Source organism: Onychostoma macrolepis, chromosome 16 (genome assembly GCF_012432095.1).
Source record: "Onychostoma macrolepis isolate SWU-2019 chromosome 16, ASM1243209v1, whole genome shotgun sequence".
In the NCBI taxonomy this organism is placed as follows: Eukaryota; Metazoa; Chordata; class Actinopteri; order Cypriniformes; family Cyprinidae; genus Onychostoma; species Onychostoma macrolepis.
The window spans coordinates 28594699-28616734 of record NC_081170.1 but is presented as its reverse complement, the minus strand read 5'-3'; the positions used below and the strand labels follow the sequence as shown (position 1 = coordinate 28616734).

At 40.2% G+C, this 22036-nt stretch overlaps 1 pseudogene; it reads right to left on the bottom strand.

The window, feature by feature from the left end:
* Positions 1-3958: 3958 nt before the first annotated feature.
* Positions 3959-6671, bottom strand: LOC131522469 (uncharacterized; annotated as a pseudogene).
* Positions 6672-22036: the final 15365 nt, after the last annotated feature.

Sequence of the window (22036 nt, the reverse complement as noted above, 5' to 3'; positions counted from 1 at the left end):
CCCAGTGTAGTCGGCTTCATTAACAAATTACTCTTATGAACCGGTTCTTTTTGAGTCGAAAACACAAAGCGCGGCCCATACGAATTGTTTTTGCATTTGTTCGTGAATCAGATACTGATTCTCGGTTTATTCAGAAGTCCTCTGAGAAATCTAATCCCGTCCGGATGTGTCTGAGACAAGTGAGATTCATCCCATAATTGTTTGGTGATCGATTCTCCGACCGCTCGCTCCACTTTCATCATGGATATAGAGGCCTTTCTGCCATATCAGACGAAACAATAACATGAAATCAATAAGAAGATGCAGATCACGAAAACTTTAGGTTACTCACGTAACCCCGGTTCTCTGATAACATGAGTGAGGTATCTCACTATGGGAATCGCCTCGAGCGTGACCAATCCTGGAAGCACCAATTACACCACGTCTGTCGGTTGACAGACCAATCACGACAGTGATGAGGGAGTCCCGCCTCCCCAATATATACCACTGCATAACGGTCCCTACCTCATTCTCAGCATATCTCTTCCCCGTGCTACTGCAAGGAGGGAGGAGATACCTCACTCATGTTATCAGAGAACCGGGGTTACGTGAGTAACCTAAAGTTCTCTTTCAAACATTCGTTCGGTATCTCACTATGGGATATAGACAACTCCCGTATTGCAGATATGCTGTCCGAAGCAGGCATGCCAACCAACTCAGTAATGTGTCATGACTTAACACAAGAACTCCATGTATTATTCACAGAATAGGATGGAGACATGTGAAATAAAAACAACCTCTGTATGAGTGTTTTTTTTTTTCCTTTTTTTTTTACACACTTAGGACGGAATGAGCCAACGAAGGCTCTGTAACATCCATCCTATAAAATCTGACAAAAGTGTGTGGCGAAGCCCAACTCGCCGCCGCACAAATGTCCTGAATTGAAACGCCCTTAACCCCCTGGGGTCGACAAACTTCAGTCCACTCCTTGTGAAGCTTTCACAAGTGTTTGAATCAGCTTTGCTTGACAGTATTCTCAAGCTTGCAGTCATCCCTGTTGCTTGTGCACCTTTTCCTACCCAAATTCTTCCTTCCAGTCAACTTTGCATTTAATATGCTTTGATACAGCACTCTGTAAACAGCCACACCTTTCAGTAATGACCCTCTGTGACTTACCCTCTTTGTGGAGAGCGTCAATGTTCGTCTTCTGGATCATTGCCAAGTCATCAGTCTTCTCCATTATTGTGGTTTCAAAGAACAAGAGATACCCGGAATTTATACTGTAGGGATGGTCATTAATTGAAACTCAAATGTAAATATTCTAATATTTTGAGATACTGATTTTTTACTTTCATGAGCTGTAAGCTCTAATAATCAAAATAAAAAAAAAATAAATAAATAAAAAAAACTTTTGAAATGTTTTACTTTACATGCAGTGAATCTAAAATATATGAAAGTTTTACTTTTTGAAATAACTTACAAGAAAAAATTAACTTTTTCATGACATTCTAATTTATTGAGATGCACCTGTATATGTAATATATATATATATATATATTTTAACTTCTCTTTCTTTCTTGTTTTCAGATTAGCCACAAATGAGGGTTTTTCACTAAGATCAAATAAAGCGATATATATGAACTTCAGCAAACAGTATTTATTTTGTCATGTTTATTCACCCAATGAGAATATGTTCTTAATTATATAGGATAAATAAAGAAAAAATAAGTCTCAACCTAGTCCTTGATCTTACACCAAAGCAATCGTCATAAAGTTATTATCTGAGAAACGATGATCCATCATGTGGAAAAAAAATGTGAGTTATTCGTTCTGAAGAAAAACATTGAGTGCGTTGAAATATGTTGCTCTGCTTTATAGTTGACAACTCCGACTGGTAACGTTAGCTGAATGAGCCTCCCCAAAGGAATCCAAATCAAAAGCTTTTTCACTCCATACAGTACTCAATTGAACACAGTCCCAATCAGACATGTATCCAAAATACATCTGGAAATGAAAGAGGAGAAAGAAAAAAAAATCCTTATGTTGAGCATAAAACCAAAGGTTTCTCAACTAGGACTTTGTAGACCCACAGTTCAACGTAGCCACAAAGAAACATGTGTTCCCTCTACCCAAACTGAACTACTTCTTCAGGCAATTGCTCACCTGATATACAATCCAGGTGAGTCTAACGAGCGCCCTCTAGTGCCTCGTAGTATTAGCACACCTAGAATTCTTAATTGCAACAGCAAAACTGTGACAGATATTTCACTCTGTTACAATATATATATATATACTTTGGATAAAAGTGTCTGCTAAATGATTAAATGTGTATATATATATATATATATATATATATATATATACTTTGGATAAAAGTGTCTGCTAAATGATTAAATGTGTATATATATATACATATACATATGTATACATATATATATACACATATATATATATATATATATATATATATATATATATATATATATATATATATATATATATATTAGTGTTGTCAAATGATTAATCGCGATTAATCACATCCAAAATAAAAGTTTTTGTTTACATAATATATGTGTGTACTGTGTATATTTATAATGTATATATAAGTACACACACATGCAATATAAATATAGACATGTAAATACAATTAAATATTTTCAAAATATATACTGTATGTGTGTGTGTTTATATATATATATACATATACACATAATAAATATGCACAGAACACACACATATATTATGTAAATAAAACTTTTATTTTGCATGTGATAATCGTGATTAATCGTTTTACAGCACTAATATATATATATATATATATATATATATATATATATATATATATATATATATACAGTGGGCAAAAAGTATTTAGTCAGCCACCAATTGTGCAAGTTCTCCCACTTAAAAAGATGAGAGAGGCCTGTAAATCACATTGTAGGATTTTTAAAGAATTTATTGGTAAATTCCTCGGTAAAATAAGTATTTGGTCACCTACAAACAAGAAAGATTTCTGGCTCTCACAGACCTGTAACTTCTTCTTTAAGAGGCTCCTCTGTCCTCCACTCGTTACCTGTATTAAACAACGCCCACGAGGTGGCTAACCCACGGGCACTATGAGCCCTCAGCCCCTCTGGAGGACTTAGACCCATGCTATTATAACTCAATATAATAGCTTCCACCAGCCAGTGGGACAGGCGCTGACGAGAAATAGGCTTACCCTTATGAGAATCAGCCCATGAAACAAATAACCGATTATTACTCCTTAATCCCTTCGTCCTGTCCACGTAATGACACAACGCACGGACAGGGCACAAACAATGAAGCCGCTCTTCTTCCGACGAGGAAAAAGGCGGGGGATGAAAAGCAAGTAAATCTACCTGTCTACAGGCGAAAGCTGACTCGCTCACCTTAGGCACAAATGCTGGATTAGTCTTGAGAGATACTCGCGAGAAATCCGCAGCAAACAACATACAGGAGTTATGAACCGACAAAGCATGAAGTTCACTAACTCGTTTCGCGGTCGAAAGAGCCAATAACAAAGCAACCTTTAGCGAAAGGAGCTTTAAATCGATATTATCTACCGGCTCAAAAGGAGGCTGAGAGAGTGCGTTTAGGACCACGGATAGATCCCACGGCGGAATCAGCGGCTTTGAAACCCTGTTCAGACGCCGTGCACCCCTCATAAACCTGCACACAAGCGGGTGTTGACCTATAGTATTTCTGTCAATCCCCACATGGCATGCAGAAATTGCCGCAAGATAAACCTTAACAGTAGAGAAGGCTCTGCCCTTATCTAAAAGTTCTTGCAAAAAACACAACACATCTGCCACTGAACATTGAAAAGGTACAAGTTGCCTTTGCGCGCACCATAACTCAAATACATTCCATTTCCTATCATATGCAGAGCGCGTCGAAGCCGCTCTCACATTTTGAATTGTTTCAATCACCCTCGGAGGCAAACCCGTAACACTTAAATTCAGCCTCTCACGGGCCAGGCCCATAGAGCCACTTTGTCCGGTGCCGGATGAAAAATCTCTCTGTGCGCTTGTGAGAGGAGGTCTCTGCACAACGGCAGAGGCCAGGGCCGATCGTGCAGGAGCTGGATTATCTCCGTCAGCCACAACTTCCCTGGCCAGTTCGGAGCGATCAGTATTACTGAGTGACCGCACTCTCTTACCCTTTTTAGAGTTGGTACGATCAGACTCAGAGGGGGAAACGCGTAAAGCAGTACGTTTGGCCACGGGTGAGCCAAAGCATCCACACCCATCGGTGCACCGTCTCTCGCCAGAGAAAAGAATAGAGGGCAATGTGTATTTTCGTGCGAGGCAAAGAGATCTACGGCAGCTCGACCGAACCTCTCCCACAACTGGTTCACTACCTGAGGGTGGAGAGTCCATTCTCCGTACAGAGGGTTCCCCCTGGACAGGAGATCTGCCCCCACATTCATTATTCCCGGGACATGAGTCGCTCGTACTGAATGAAAATGCTTCAAGCCCCACACAATGAGTTTTCGTGCTAGACTGTGAAGTTGGGGAGAACGTGTTCCCCCTTGACGATTTATATATGCCACCGCCGTTGTGTTGACCGATCTGACCAAAACGTGGTGATTCCGTAGGAACTGCACAAAATGTTTCAATGCTAGAAACACTGTTAACAGTTCCAGGAAGTTTATATGTGCGTTCTGTAGCGAGACGGGCCATTTCCCTTTCGCTATTCTGCCCTCGCACACTGCACCCCAACCTGTGAGCGATGCATCCGTCGTTACCACCTTTCTCAGAGAAATAGCTCCCAGTGGAGTCCCTGATTCGAGGAAAGCTCGATCTCTCCAGCAGCGGAGAGCGCGCAAGCAATGTGATGACACTATCACTTTGCGGTTGAGGTGGCGCTTCGGACATAAGCGCTGTGCCGCTACCCAGCACTGAAACTCTCTCATTCGCAACAGTCCCAACGGGATGACAGACACTGTCGAGGCCATCAGACCTAGAAGACGTAGACATAGTCTGAATGGGACTTTTTTCCCCCTCTAGAAAAGAGAGAGACAACCGCGAATTGACCTGATGCGCTCCTCTGATAGAAACACCTGATACCGGTCTGAGTTCAGCCGGAGACCCAGGTAAATGATTTCCTGCGTGGGCACTAAGCAGCTTTTTGTCTCGTTTATTTTGAAGCCTAAGCCTTTTAAATGAGACACAAGCAGATTCGTATCTATCTCCGCCTGCCGCCGTGACGGAGCAGCGAGGAGGAGATCGTCCAAATAAGTTGACACTCTGAGACCCGCTATTCTCAGCGGTGCTAGAGCTGCCTCGACGCATTTTGTAAAAATTCGTGGGGCCACTGCCAAACCAAACGGAACCGTCAAAAATTCGTAGGCTGTGCCCTGATAGGCAAACCTGAGGAATTTTCTGTGCGCCGGAAAAATGCTTATGTGAAAGTAAGCGTCCTTCAGATCTACTGATGTAAACCAGTCTCTGGGACGAATAACATTGTATAATGTTTTTACTGTGAGCATTTTGAGCGTGTACTTTCTGAGGTGTTTGTTGAGGTTCCGCAAATCCAAGATGGGACGGAGACCCCCGCCTCTTTTGGGGATGACAAAGTACCGGGAGTAAAAACCGTACTGGCTGTCCTCCGGTGGTACCACCCGAATTACTCTTTTGCTCAATAGAGAGGTTATTTCTTCCTCTAAAATCCAAGCTGACTCCCCTTCTGCTGTTGACATTAACACTCTGTTGAAAAGTGGAGGTTTTACAGCAAACTGCAGGCGATAACCCCCGTTTTATCGTGGATAATACCCAAGGGTGTACTGCACATGCGCGCCACCTCTCTGCGTGAGCAGAGAGCGGACCGCTGTAGCTTCCGCTCACTGATGGCGCGGCGCCATCCAGCGGCGGAGCTAGGGGTTGCAGCTCTGATTTGGATGTATTTGTGTGTATTTTTGTTTTCATTTTCACACAAATCTGTGCCCTTGGCCCACTGCCTGGATGCACAGGAAACATTTTTATTTCTTTCAAATGGGAACATTTGTGTAAACTTCCGTCCTCTCTCTTGCATAACCCCGCGGGTGGAAAGGGTAGAACCAACATGTGGGGCACTGGATGAACTGGTGCCAACACTCCAACAAGAGAACTTCCCTTTGAACACTTTTCTTGAAACACCCCCTGATGCTTCTTTGCTGGAGGGGGGGAACAAGACTCCTGCGCTGTGCAGAGGGGTGCTACAGAGACTCTGTGAGTGCTGTAACCCCTCTCTTGACCCAAAACCAGACTACAGGTTAGGTCGCCCGCCGCTTTTTTCCCTCCCTGAGGGTTAGTTGGGCGATGCTTAGCCGCTGCTGCCGCTAACGAGGCCTTGCCTCTAGACTGGGGCTGTTTTGGGTGCCCCTCCACTTGCATTGGCTGTTGAGGTGGGGGGCTAGGGTGTCTGTACCCTGACTGACCCCCCCTGGAAGCAGAGGCAAACCCTGGACGCATGGGTTGGTTTGGCCGAGCAGTCGGCTTCCTGGGAAGGCAAGTTTCAAAAGCTTCCCCATCCTTCTTGCGCAAGTCGCACTGCTGACGCATCTTCATCACTGCAGTCCCGAAAAGGGCTTTTGGCTCCACTGGGGCATCAAGAAACTCTGCCTTCTCCCTCTCTGATAAGCCCGTCAGACCCAACCACAGGGCTCTTTCACCCACCACGGCCAGGCCCATGCTGCGGCCGCAACTCTGGACTACTCCCCTTGATGAGCGCAGGTTGAGATCTGCAATGACACAGATCTCTTCCCACAAAGCTGAATCGGGTGACCCAGCATCAATCTGCCTCCCATCTCCTCCATGAGCTCAGCTTGGTATGCTGTGAGCAGTGAGGTGGCATTTAGGGCTCTGACAGCCAGGGCAGAGGAGCGGTAAATTTTTTGAAAAAGAGAAGCAGACAGCCTCTCTGTCCGTCCTGGCAGAGAAGGAGAGGAGGAGGATAGGGCTGCCCGTCGATTGGGGTGTAGGTGACTTGCCACCGACACTTCGACTGGAGGTGGGTTGGACATCCCCAACTCCTCCATATTATGAACGTCCAGCCTAGAAAAACCTTTAACAGGAACCCTATGTGAGAAGGGTTTGTCCCAGAAGCGCCGCATCTCTGTGACACATGCTGGGACGGCTGGTACCAGCTGCTTGACTGGGGAAGTGCGTGATGGCAGCCTCTTCCCATCATATAAATCCCTCTCTGCACCCTGGCCCTCTTTCTGAGATGGCCAGTCGATAGAGAGTTTAGCAGCTGCTCTTCTACACATTTCAATAAGGTCCAGTTCCCCTGGCATGGGGGAGGGGGACTCACCCATCGCACTGCCAGGCCTGGAAGAAAGATTAGGAGGGAGGATAGCATCCTCTTCATCGTCCTCTAAATCCTCCTCTAAGAGACGAGCAATCGCCTCATCATCTTCATCCTCCTCCTCTTTGTCCCCTGCCAAAAGGTTTGATTCAAAGAGGGGAGGAAGTTCCGGAGAAAACTCGTCCATCAACTCTCCCCAGCTGCACTGGGCCCGCGGAGCACCGTCGTTCATTTCCGCGGGAGGCGCGGAAAGACTCGGGTCCCCTTTATTCGCGGCCGCGACTCTTACTCTGCGCTCCAAAACTCTTAACGGGAACTGAGAGCAGTGCGGGCAGCACTCGGGATTAGCGAGCGCAGCCTGTGCATGTCTAACTCCCAAACACGCTATGCACAAAGGGTGAGAGTCTTTAGACGAGATCATAGACCCGCATGCACATGGACGAGAGGGATCTTTCCCTTTCGCTGTGCTGCTGGATGGGCTCGCAGTCACCATAACAGAGATGCGAACACCGAGAAATTAACGAGATCACCACAACGTGCCTCTCGATAATTAGAGAAAGAAAAAGAGCTATAACTGCTCGATAAAGAAAATGAGAACCCGCCCTGGCTGGTCCCCACCACAAAAAGCAGCAGAAAGACAAATATTCACTTTAACAGAGAGTATTTCCCAACCAAAAGCAGCTGCGTTCGGTGACGTACCTAAAAAAAAATCGGCTCGTCCGTGAACAGTTTAGCGGCCACTCACGAGGATCTGCTGAGGGCAGGAAAGTCATCTGTGTATTTGAATTGTGTGTAAGCATTTAAGAATACCTGTAATAACTAGATTGAAAAGTTTGATAGACACATTTATGCTGGCTTGTCTTAAATTTTTGTTTAAGAAACATAAATAGTTTGGTCAGTTAGATGTTCTAGGTGTTTGCTAAGGTGTTGCTAGGATGTTCTGGGTGGTTACTAGGCTCTTGCAGTTGTTGGGGTGTTGCTAGACAATTTATAGTATGTTCTGGGTGATTACAGACATTCCCACCTTTGGTAATAACAGAAAATCAAACATTGTTTTCAAAACTGATCCAGTTGCAATGCTTTGATATTATTGTATTTCTTTCTAATGTTAGAAAATTCAAAAGTGTTACTCTTAAACTTGCACTAAAACATGATTTATACCATCTAAGTAGCCTATGTAATATTAATAGAACCGCATGTCTTCTTTAGTGATACAAGCTCAGAAACATTTAGAACCTGTTTAAGTTTTTTATATTGTGTATTGACTTTGTGCCATGATGGATATTGAAAAATTTTCATTTTAAACAGTATAGATGATTACTTAATGGTAATGCAATATTTGTGAACAACTGTGCATGACAGACAATCAATCCCCAAAAACTATGGATGGGGGCTTGCTTTGGTGTTGCCACCCCTCATAGACCCCGTGCCACCCCTTTGCCACCCTAAAAATTATTTTCTAGATCCGCCCCTGCTTAGCTAGCTAGCCAATAACAGCTATTTATCCTATAAAGCACAAACTTAACCTACTGAACAAACTTAAGTAATCTTAAGGATATTTATGAATAGGTCCCTGAATCTTTTTTTTTTTTTTTTTTCAACTGCTTACACACATTTTCAAAACTTTGCCTCTTTTTTCAAAACTTTACAAACAAATCCAAGAATTGCACATGCAAAATGTCTCATCTCTTGCAAAATGAAGCACTGCATTCAAAATATCACAAACACATCTCAAAAGCAAACATTTGCAAACACCTTTGCCATAATATTAATTCCTGTTAGATTTTTTGTGTTACATAGAGGATTGTGTGTTGTGTTTTGCAAAAAGTGTTTTATATAATTGAAAACTGAGTCAAAGGCCGAGAATTAGTGTATGGTTTTGCAGATTTGGTGTGTGGTTCTGGTGTTTGAGTGTCAGGTTTCAGAAATTGTGTGACAAGTAAAGATTTCATGTGTAAGCAGTTGAAAAACCCTGTAATATTAGCTTAAACATAGCCTATGTTTTAATCTATTTATTTATTAATTATATACTGCTGGATGAAGTATAAAAAAGTAATCTTACAAGGAGGACAATTGAGCATCCAGCTCAAGGCTGTGTCAGTAGATGGACATAGTATTTAAAAACCATTCTGTTCCACCTAAAACCGGACAGATGGCCACCCTATTTAACATTTTTATTTTAAACAGATGGCAAGTATTGCTGAATTCATACTGCTTTATAGGATAAATCATCATGTTCAGTTCCTTACATCTTACTTCACATTCTTCAAGTGTTAAAAAAGGCTTTTAAAAAAATGTTATTTATAAATTTACGTAGCAACGGGCGAGCCCCCATTGTCCAGTGGCCCACCAGGAAAACTCCCAGTGCTCCAGATGGCTAGTCCACCCCTGATCAAAACTATTTTACATTATATATTATAATGATATTTCAGTTTGGCTCGTGTCCTATTAATTTACATGGAGGGGTTTATGACCTATACTGTAGCCAGCATTAAGAGGGTGACTGAAATGTTTTGTCTTAATTTTTAGGACATATGCAGCACACTTGGTCTGCATGTCTCAAGGTCAGCTCTGGGGCGATAGAAAAAATTGCCCACAGGAGGCAGTCTGTGTAGCAGTTTAGCCAATAGATGATCAAGGTCCTCAAAATTTTAATGTTGGTTTTTAAAGCACTTCATAATCTTGCACCAACTTCGCTCACTGAGTTGTTGCACCCACACAGATCCAGGTTTTTAGGAATTTTATTAATTCCTAGGTCCAAACTAAAACACCGTGGTGATTGATCATTCACAGTTGTTGGCCCAACACTTTGGAACAATATTCCGGTTGACATCCAAACGATTTCTTCATTGCCTATTTTTAAAGCTATGCTTAAATCTCACCTCTTTGTAACTACTTAATGAAGAATTTTTGTGTTTTATTCTCAATGACTTTATTATTTTTATTTATTATTTTAGAATGTCTTTTTTGTTTCTGTTGTTTACTATGCCATGTAAAGCACTTTGGCCAACCTCAAGCTGTGTTAAATGTGTGTAATATATTAATAAAACAAACAAACAAAATCAACAAACTGTGTTTCGCTAACATTTCAATATATTTGAAGAGTTTGGTTCCAAAACGCTATAAATCCATTTTGATTAATTTGAGTAAAATGTATTTTCTTTACCAAAAAAGTGGCAAGATGAAAACCACTATTTTCTGTTTCAAACTTTCACATAGTATCTTTAGGTTATAATAACATTAAAAATGCAAATCCAGATATTGATTTTCAAAGATTTATTATAAAAACTGATTATTTTTTTCACCAAAATGCAATTTTTTTTTTGCTTGTTTGTTTGTTTTGTTTTTGTTTTTTAAATGCAATAAATCAATATAAAAGTTATTTTTCATATTGAAACTGTTGAAAATACACAACAAAGTAAGTTGATCCACATATGACAGCCTCGGTCAATACTAATCTTATATACAGGCACTGGACTAAAAATAGCCTACATTCAATCAGTCATCACCCTCAAAATTAATTCAACAGGTCATCTTGCTAATGCTTTAAATTAATTGCAACAATAAAAGAAAATTTCATCATGAACAAGAACATGAACAACAATATCACATTAGACCACAGAAATTCCAAAATGACATTTCCCTTCAGGAAACAGAAGCAGAGAGTGCTACACGGGTGTCTTTATAAAGCCCCTGGTGCTCATTGGGTATAGTAAAGATCAAATTATGTAGACAAAATACTTCCAAGGCACTCACAGGGTAAGATAAAAAGCCTTTAATGTGCTGGGCTTAAATCATTACAAATAGTTAAAAGTAGATCTACGTGTTTTGGCACAAAGCCTTCTTCAGGACATTTCCCTTACATTCAACTTCCAAACGTGCATTGATCTTTGCCATGTTATATTCATTTAGTTGACTAGTGCTATACGCTGTACAAAAACATTAATGGCATTAATAAAAATACATACACTGACAAGCTATGCAATATCACTTTCACAATCGAATGCGATTCATCTGCGATTATGAACACAATATTGCGTAGCTTGTCTGTGATATACGGCTCTGTGTATTAAATGCCAGAATTGAAAGCACGTGATGGAGATCACAGAACCGGCTTTACTGATGAGATGCGCATGACAATCACATGCGATTTATCGTGCAGCCCTAATTTGTGTTTGTTTGTTGATCACAAAGTACAAAGTAGATGAGGAAAACTAGGATGCCGGGTGTATTCATTCAAAGCGCCACCATTACCAGTACTGTTTACAGTGCATGGAATGGTGTGCTGTGATTGGTTGAGCAGATTTATCGCATTCTGCAGAGAAGGGAGACTGGCGTTTGTCGCGGTTTGGAAAAAAGGGAGAAAACATGACAGAATAACACGGCAGATATCGCATTTTGTGTAAAAATGGACATTTCAATACCAACCAGATACAATACTAATTTTGGCAGAAACTCTTTTTTTTTTTTTTTTAATAATAGTAATTTTAGATGACCTTTCGGATGTATTTAATTATAAGACACTTTATAATCTAGAATAACATTTATTAACAACGTATTTAATATTTTCTCTAAACTTTCTTGTATATTTAGACCTGCAAAAGCCTGCAATTCTGGCCAAATTAAAGATACGTTGTGTGTGAATTTGCACATATTACGTTGCAAAAACGTTTGCAGTTAATTTTTAATATTTCATTCTTGAGGACTCTATGCTTACATTTCTTTTCAGGAGCACTAGCTTTTTTTTTTTTTTCTCAACCCCGTAACTGACAAAATGGGATTGGTTTAAAAAGGATTTTACACAGAAATCGTTATAAAACAAAAATCTACCTACTGCTCTTGTGTCCCTGATAAAAATGTAATGATATCAAATGTAACATTTATCATCATTTTCACATTTTTATAGGACTGAAGCTAAAAATACACAAATTGTTTGTCTACAGTCTCTTTATTTTTGTAAAAAATATTTTTAATTTAAAATTTTAACTAAAACCACAATTTTATTGTTTTAGCCCTTAACATGTCAGATGGTAATCAGCAAGAAATACTTTTGTTCTTAATTGTCTTCCCTATATTTTTCTGATGGGGTTGAAGACTGTAACACATTTGAAGGGATACATTGCCTTAAATTAAATTTTTAGTTTTGTTTCTCTCTCATATTGTCCCCTTGTTTCTGGGTCTACATATCTGCATGGCCAACATTGTCTTTCTGCTGCAAATGTGGGCACAATTTCTGATGTATGATGCTTGTCCATGTTTAAGTGGACATATTATGTCAAACATTCTATTTAAAACAAAAATATGAGTTGTCATGATTTTGGAGTATATATATTTACTGAAACCATAACTATTTTATATTTTTTTCATTAAAATTATTAATAAATGAAGCAAATAACTCAACCCTGTAACAATGAGAAATACATATATTTGTGATGGGGTTGAGTGTGACAGGGTTGTGGCCACTGCTGCTCATGTAGCATAGGAGAGTAGACCATATATGGCAGCAATAAAATAAACACATTGTATATACTTGCGTATGAAAATAAAATGTTGTAAAAGTAATAATTTTTCATCTTAATTTTATATGACGGGGTTGAGTTTTTAAGCTTGACAGTACCCTTCCTGACCATAACATGCCTCAAAAATATGGATAAAAAGTATGATACCACTAACCATTTTCTGCACCACTATTAAAGAGACCTGGATGAAGTCACATATGAGTGGAGACTAAATTATTATGGGCGAAGAATGGTTAGTGTGACAGGGTTGAGTTCAGACTGAGAGACTGAACTTTACAGTCTGTTTTTTTCATCAAATATTTAGCATTTTTTTAGAAAAATATTTTTTATAAGAAAGGAACACAAGTAAATGCTTACATTGTTGCCAAAAATCACAGACACTATGCACATTTTGTTGCTCAGGGACATTACAAAATGCTTGGTTCAAGATATATACTGTATAAGACATTATTTTATGCTAAAAATATAAAAATGCAATAATTATTTTTATTAATTATAATGGGCATCCCAAAGTTTTGTGAAAAGCTTCTAACAATTTTGGTAAACTTTGGTAAATTTAGAAACTCTGGGGGACTGAAATATTACCGAATGCCAGGAATGACCCAGAAATTAACCTTCCTATTGTTATTTGACTCCTTGAAGTGTTTTTTTTTTTTTTTTTTTAAACCTTTGTAATGCCATTTTTCTACCTTTTATTAAATGTATGTCATCTTTTGTGCCAAAAAATTTAGATGTATAAACTTTTATCAAAAAATTTTAACTACACAATAAATTTAAATAATAAGATATAACAATAACAATCAGGAAGAATAAGTTTCCAGTCAAATGAAATCAGCATCAACAATTCATCTTTGCATGGCACAGAAGAGCACAAATGTGGCATTAAGGAATATTTGCAGAATTTAAGAAATTTTTGACAAGACTCAGAGGTGGCATTAATGCATCTCATAATAACAATGTTATGAGATTAATGTTTTAAATATATACATTTCAATAAATTAAATGACTCAATTTATACTTTACAGTTTTTTTCAATTGTTTACACGCAATTTTAAAAACCGGGTTCTTTTTTTCCAAATATAAGCACAATTATCCAAACACCACACTCAGTTTGCATAATTCCAAGATTGTTTGCAAAATGACACACTTCAGTCAAAACATATACACATATTTGTGAAAATGCTATTAGTTTTTATTTAACCAACACAGTCCTCAATGATCAGACACTATTGCAGCCAGTTTCACACTGCTGTGATAAATAAAAAACACATTTGTAAAAAAAGAATTTTAGGAAATAGCATGTGCTAGATTTTTGGCCAGACATTGTTATGTAAGGGATCATTTAGATGGGAAAAATATTGTGACAAACCCACAACATTCTTCATGATTAGTTTGAGATATAGGGAGAATGTACACAAATAGGCCTATAAAACTTACAAAGCACTGCACAACACTGATGCTGCTGACTGAATACTTACAATATTTCTTACCATAATCAGTTACAGTAATCAAACAACAATGAAATCAATGAAACATAAAATCTGTAGACAAATAAAAATTACTGCATGAATTACAGTACATACACTTTGACTCTGAAGAAAAGTAAAGTAAACAGAAATTACAGAAAACTACTGTAAAAGCAACAAGAATACTGTAACTATTCATCTCTCCGTCTGGCTGGATCAGGCCATAAGATTTCATCCACATCACAGGCTATGTCTTCATTGGCAAGGCACCGTTGGAAGAATCGCCTTGTGTGACGAATCCACCCCTGCACAGAAGCTGCTTCAATAAGATCACAGGCCTGCTCCATGGCCTGAATGAGGGGCAAACGGTCATAGGGCCGCAGGTCGTATACCTTCCACCGCCACGCTGAAAAAAACTCTTCTATAGGATTCAGATGGAATGAGACATTGTCCCAAACGACAATGTACCGCATATGGTCCACTTGGTGTAATGCTGTGACAATCTCATGCAATCGGTCAAGAAATGCAAGAATTAGATTTGCATTATAGGGTCCCAGATTTGCATAGTGGTGGAGGACCCCATTTTGTGTGATAGCAGCGCAAATGGTGATGTTACCCCCTCGCTGCCCTGGCACATTGGTGATTGCCCTGTGTCCAATTACATTTCTCTCTCTTCTTCTTGTTTTCGCAAGGTTAAATCCAGCCTCATCCACATATATAAATTCATGTTGAATTTCTGCTGCATCCATTTGCAAGACTCTCTGAAACACATTAAAGACAATAAGATGCTATTCAATATCTATTGGACAGTATTTTTTTTGTGACAGAACATTATGAGCAGTGCACAATACCACACCATAGTAAGATGAACAATACATACCTCCACATACTCATTGCGCAGATGTTTCACTCTCTCTGAATTTCTGTCAAATGGTACCCGATACAGTTGCTTCATGTATATTTGATTTTTCTTTAGGATTCGACCTAATGTTGACAGAGAGACTCGTTGAATGTTACTGAAAATATTGTCATCATTGATGATATTGGCTTGGATTTCTCACAGCCTGATACAATTATTGGCCAAAACCATGTTCACAATGGCAGCCTCTTGTGCACGAGTGAACATAGGGCCCCTTCCACCTTGGTGTCCTCTACCCTCAATCCTATGTAAAAAAAAAAAATTATATATATATATATAAAATACATATGCAGCCTACTGTCAAATGTCACAGTAAACATTATTGATGACAAGTACAGCAAGCTTCAGTTTCAATATACTGTGTGGTTAGCTTACCTGTTTTCTCGATGAAATGTCCGAATTACTGACGCAACAGTATTTCTGCTGAGATTTGGTTGAACTCTTTGTCCAGCTTCCATCAGTGTCAGTCCATGGTTGATAACATGGTCAATAAGTGTTGCACGGATTTCTCGAGTCAAATTTGGTCCTCGTCTTCTTTGTTCAGGTTCTATCAACCCTTCAAGTCCTTCTCTACCTCTTCCTCTATTTCCTTCTCTTCCTCTATCTCCTTCTCCTCTTCCTCTACCTCCTTCTCTTCTTCTACCAAGGCCTCTTCCTCTATCTCCTTCTCCTCTTCCTCTACCCACTTCTTCTCCTCTTCCTCTACCCACTTCTTCTCCTCTTCATCTACCGCCTTCATCTCCTCTTTGAGCTCCCCCTCTCATTCTCACTCTTCTTCTTCTAACTCCTTCCATTTTTGTTGAAGACAGGTGAACTCACCTGCTGCCTTTTATAGCACAACTGAGTGCTGCGTTTTCAAATTAGCACATGTGTGCTTCCACACCTGGTGGTTGTGATTATCCAATTCGTTCATTAGTGTGGTCATTGGCAATCCAGTGCTTTGTAATGACAAGGAAGTAACCTCACAATCCGTATCTGTGTCTAAGGTGTGAAAATGTGTGTAGAGTTTTACAAATCACTGTGTGAAATGTTTTGCAAAAAGGGTGAAGCAGACATTGTGTGTAATGTTGTGCAAATCTGTGGAGGTGTTTTGCTCATTGGAGTAGAATTTAGCAAATTGCGTGGAAATTTTTATTTTAGTGTGAAAACAATCGTAAAAAACTGTAAAAATGAAACTGCCAGTAGGTGGCATCAAGTCACTGTCTTTGTCACTGAATCATTCATTCAATCGATTCATTCAAACGGCTGATTAATTTAGTTAAGGAAGCAAATTACTCTCTTTATGAATGGGTCATTGAATCATTGACTCACTAGATTTGTTCAAAAGCAAAGATTAATTCATAAACGAAACAGCGCTGTGTCAAAGACTTGCGCAGAGGCTCAGCTGTGACTTTGTTTTTTAACTATATTTTTGTTGACGAAATAGAGCAAAATAGGCAAGGCAAGGCAAGTTTATTTATATAGCACATTTCATACACAGTGGTAATTCAAAGTGCTTTACATAAAAGGAAGTGAAATAGTCATTAAAAATAATAAGAAGAAGAAATTAAAAATAATAATAATCACAACAATAAAAACAAAGTGATTTAAAAATTGATTTTAAAATAATTTAAAACATTTAAGAATAGAAAGTGATTATACATAGTGCGATCAGTTCGGACGTAGCACAGTGCTCATTCAACAAATGCACAGCTAAACAGATGAGTTTTGAGTCTGGATTTAAAAGTGGCTAATGTTTTAGCACATCTGATCTCTTCTGGAAGCTGGTTCCAACTGCGGGCGGCATAATAGCTAAAAGCAGACTCCCCTTGTTTTGTGTGAACCCTTGGTATTTCTAACTGGCTCGATCCTAATGATCTGAGTGGTCTGTTAGGTTTATATTCAGTGAGCATATCTCCAATGTATTTAGGTCCTAGGCCATTTAGAGATTTATAAACGAGTAAAAGTACTTTAAAATTAATCCTAAATGTAACTGGAAGCCAGTGTAAGGACCTGAGGACTGGTGTGATATGCTCAAATTTTCTGGTTCTAGTCAGAATCCTGGCAGCAGCGTTCTGGATGAGCTGCAGCTGTCTAATGGTCTTCTTTGGAAGGCCGGTGAGGAGACCATTACAATAATCCACCCTGCTGGTGATAAAGGCATGAACCAGTTTCTCCAAGTCTTGACTGGAAACAAAACATCTAATTCTTGCAATGTTTTTGAGATGATAGTATGCTGATTTAGTTACTGCTTTGACATGACTACTAAAACTAAGGTCTGTCTCCAGAAACACCCCAAGATTTTTGATTTGGTTTTTAGTTGATTGAAAATAGACAGTGTTCCTAAAATGTAAGTCACTTAATATAAAATTTTGTATAAAATCAAAAGTGTATAAACTGTTGTATAAATTCAATTTCATATTTGCAAACTCTTTATAATCATTAAAAAAACTGTTACCCTCCGTACATCGCTATCTCACAAACTTCCATTTTAATGTAAAAAGCTCTCTACACGGCACACTTAATATATTCAAGTCAAGTCAAGTCAAGTCAAGTTGAGCTTTATTGTCATTCCGCTACATGCGGGGCATACAGTGGAACGAAATGTCGTGCCTCACAGGACCACGGTGCTAAATAAATACAGGCATACAGCAATGAAGTAAAAACAGTATAAACCTATACACAACTATCCTACTGATAGATTTGACTATAAATATGCTATATATAAAATAATTTTTTACCTATACATAAACTAAAAAATACAAACTATACAAGTGCTTCAGATAAATACTGTACATGTGCGAAGAGAACATTGTGAGTCAGCAGCTGGCTGGGGAACAGTGCAGGATGATTTGTAGTGCATGAGCATGTAAACATATGTATATTGCTGAGTCTTTTTGTGGGATTTGTGTACCCACAGCAGTGTGTGTGAAAAGTGACTAGTGCACATAGAGGAGGAGAGTGAGGAGAGTGTGCTACTACAGGTGGTTTGTACAGGCCCACTCACCTGCGTGTAGCACACTTCGATTGCACAAAAAAGTTCCATAAGTTTCAGATGGGCCATGTTTCAGGAGGTAGGGGGTTTGTATGGGGGTTCAGAGAGGGGCGGGGTGATTTGAGTTCAGGGCTCTCACAGCCTGGGGGAAAAAGCTGTTGAGCAGTCTGGCAGAGCGGGCTCTGATGCTGCGCTACCGTCTTCCTGATGGTAGGAGCTGGAAGAGACTGTGGGAGGGGTGTGAGGAGTCCTTCACGATACTGTTGGCTTTGCTGGAGCATCGTGTAAGGAAAATGTCCAGGATGGAGGGGAGAGGGGCACCGATGATCCTTGCAGCTGTGTTCACTGTCCGCTGGAGGGTCTTGCGGTCTGCTGCGGTACAGTTCCCGTACCAGACAGTGATGCAGCTGGTCAGCACACTCTCAATGGTGCCCCTGTAGAAAGTGGTGAGGATGGGTGGAGGGAGACTTGCTCTTTTTCTGCCTTGTGGGGCACCTGTGCTCAGTGTGGTAGTGCTCGAGGTGTTGTGGCCGACACGGACTGACTGAGGTCTTCCGGTTAGGAAGTCCAGAATCCAATTACAGAGGGAGTTGTTAAGGCCCAGCAGGTTTAGTTTATTTATGAGCTGTTGTGGGATTATTGTGTGCTGAGCTGAATAATGCTGAGCTGAAGTCAATGAACAGCATTCTAACGTAAGAGTCTTTGTTTTCTAGGTGGGTAAGAGCCAGCTGGAGGGTGGAGGAAATTGCATCGTCCGTAGAGAGGTTTGGACGGTATGCAAACTGGAGCGGGTCGAGTGTGTTGGGGAGGCTGGTTTTGATGTTCTGCATGACTAACCTCTCAAAGCACTTCATTATGATTGGAGTCAGTGCTATGGGACGGTAATCATTTAGACAGGTCACAGGTGATTTCTTTGGTCCCGGTATGATTGTTGTGGATTTGAGACATGTGGGGACGACTGCCTGGCTCAGCAAGGTGTTGAAGATATCTGTTAGGACATCTGTCAGCTGTACAGCACAGTCTTTCAGTACACGGCCAGGTATGTTGTCGGGACCCGCAGCCTTGCGTGGATTGATCCTAGATAGGGTCTTCCTTACGTCGGCTGGAGACAGACAGAGCGCCTGGTCGTTGGGAGGTGTGGGCAGTTTTTGTGCAGGTGTGTCATTCTGCATTTCAAACCGTGAATAAAAAAGGTTGAGTGTATCTGGGAGGGATGTGTCATCATCACAGGCCTGTGGCGGGGGCTTGTAGTCTGTATATTATTTACATAAATAAATAATATACAGTATAAATATTATTTACATCGTCTCTACACTTTGTTCGTTATAATGAATGACACCAACTGCAGTCTGCCTTCATGGTCTGTGCTGTGACGCGCGGCGGTAGAGAAGCATTTCTATTGGCTGCAGTCTGCAGGTATTAAATGGCAAAAGACGGCATTGCGCAGAGAACCATAAACACAGCGCTCCGTTTATATGCAGAACTGGGATCACTTTCGTTGTATTTTGAATGGATAAAATATAGAAATCACTTTAATTTCCAAATAAACCTAACCAGTTTGAAATGAAACGCCGTCCCCCCTCGAAATTCACTCCCCGGACTCCGTCCCCCCGTGCCCCCCCATTTCCAGCCCTGTGTATATATATATATATATATATATATATATATATATAATGGGTACGTAAAGTATTCAGACCCCCTTAAATTTTTCACTCTTTGTTATATTTCAGCCATTTGCTAAAATCATTTAAGTTAATTTTTTCCTCATTAATGTACACACAGCATCCCATATTGACAGAAATACACAGAATTGTTGACATTTTTGCAGATTTATTAAAAAAGAAAAACTGAAATATCATATGGTCCTAAGTATTCAGACCCTTTGCTGTGACACTCATATATTTAACTCAGGTGCTATCCATTTCTTCTGATCATCCTTGAGATGGTTCTACACCTTGATTTGAGTCCAGCTGTGTTTGATTATACTGATTGGACTTGATTAGGAAAGCCACACACCTATATAAGACCTTACAGCTCACAGTGCATGTCAGAGCAAATGAGAATCATGAGGTCAAAGGAACTGCCTGAAGAGCTCAGAGACAGAATTGTGGCAAGGCACAGATCTGGCCAAGGTTACAAAAAAAATTCTGCTGCACTTAAGGTTCCTAAGAGCACAGTGGCCTCCATAATCCTTAAATGGAAGACATTTGGGAAGACCAGAACCCTTCCTAGAGCTGGCCGTCCTGCCAAACTGAGCTATCGGGGGAGAAGAGCCTTGGTGAGAGAGGTAAAGAAGAACCCAAAGATCACTGTGGCTGAGCTCCAGAGATGCAGTCGGGAGATGGGAGAAAGTTGTAGAAAGTCTTTATGGCAGAGTGGCCCGACGGAAGCCTCTCCTCAGTGCAAGACACATAAAAGCCCGAATGGAGTTTGCTAAAAAACACCTGAATAAGATTCTCTGGTCTGATGAGACCAAGATAGAACTTTTTGGCCTTAATTCTAAGCGGTATGTGTAGAGAAAACCAGGCACTGCTCATCACCTGTCCAATACAGTCCCAACAGTGAAGCATGGTGGTGGCAGCATCATGCTGTGGGGGTGTTTTTCAGCTACAGGGACAGGATGACTGGTTGCAATCGAGGGAAAGATGAATGTGGCCAAGTACAGGGATATCCTGGACGAAAACCTTCTCCAAAGTGCTCAGGACCTCAGACTGGGCTGAAGGTTTACCTTCCAACAAGACAATGACCCTAAGCACACAGCTAAAATAACGAAGGAGTGGCTTCACAACAACTCAGTGACTGTTCTTGAATGGCCCAGCCAGAGCCCTGACTTAAACCCAATTGAGCATCTCTGGAGAGACCTAAAAATGGCTGTCCACCAACGTTTACCATCCAACCTGACAGAATTGAAGAGGATCTGCAAGAAGGAATGGCAAAGGATCCCCAAATCCAGGTGTGAAAAACTTGTTGCATCTTTCCCAAAAAGACTCATGGCTATATTAGATCAAAAGGGTGCTTCTACTAAATACTGTGCAAAGGGTCTGAATACTTAGGACCATGTGATATTTCAGTTTTTCTTTTTTAATAAGTCTGCAAAAATGTCAACAATTCTGTGTTTTTCTGTCAATATGGGGTGCTGTGTGTACATTAATGAGGAAAAAAAAATGAACAAATGATTTTAGCAAATGGCTGCAATATAACAAAGAGTGAAAAATTTAAGGGGGTCTGAATACTTTCTGTACCCACTGTATATGTGTATGTATGTATGTATGTGTGTGTGTGTATAAATACATTGTTTTGTGTCAGACTGTGTGTACGTGTTGATCATGATAAAGCTGTAAACTGTGATATTCTCCAGCCTGGGCCTGCAATTAAATCTGCCCTTAAGATTTATCTGTGAATTCTGGCTTTCTGCATCAGATAGCCCTGCATCTGCCTAATAAATTCACATGACAGTTTCTGAAATGCTCCCATAACCAGCGACACCAGACAGTTTTCTGCTTCTGACAAGCTCTAGTATTGAGTATCATAACTGTTACTTTGTCTTCATCCAGAGAGGGAGAGTGATATCAATCCATTTGATGATCCAGCAAAGCGAGTCAAGCACTTCTGTATCAATCTTCATACACTGCTGCTGGTTGTCTGACAAAAAGCCCAGAAATGGGATCATTCAATCAGCAGCCACTGGCTGCCTGACTGCTTCTCTCTGCAGCTCAAGTGCTTATAGCTCACTGTCAGGTTTGGTCTTGTGTTCCTTTGCCTGTCTCCTTCCGTTCTCCTCTGCCCTCTCCCTCTCCCCCACCTTTCCTTTTCTCTTTTTCATAGCTTATGTGTTTTTAGGACTGAAAATCTGTTAAAGAAAAAAAAAAGA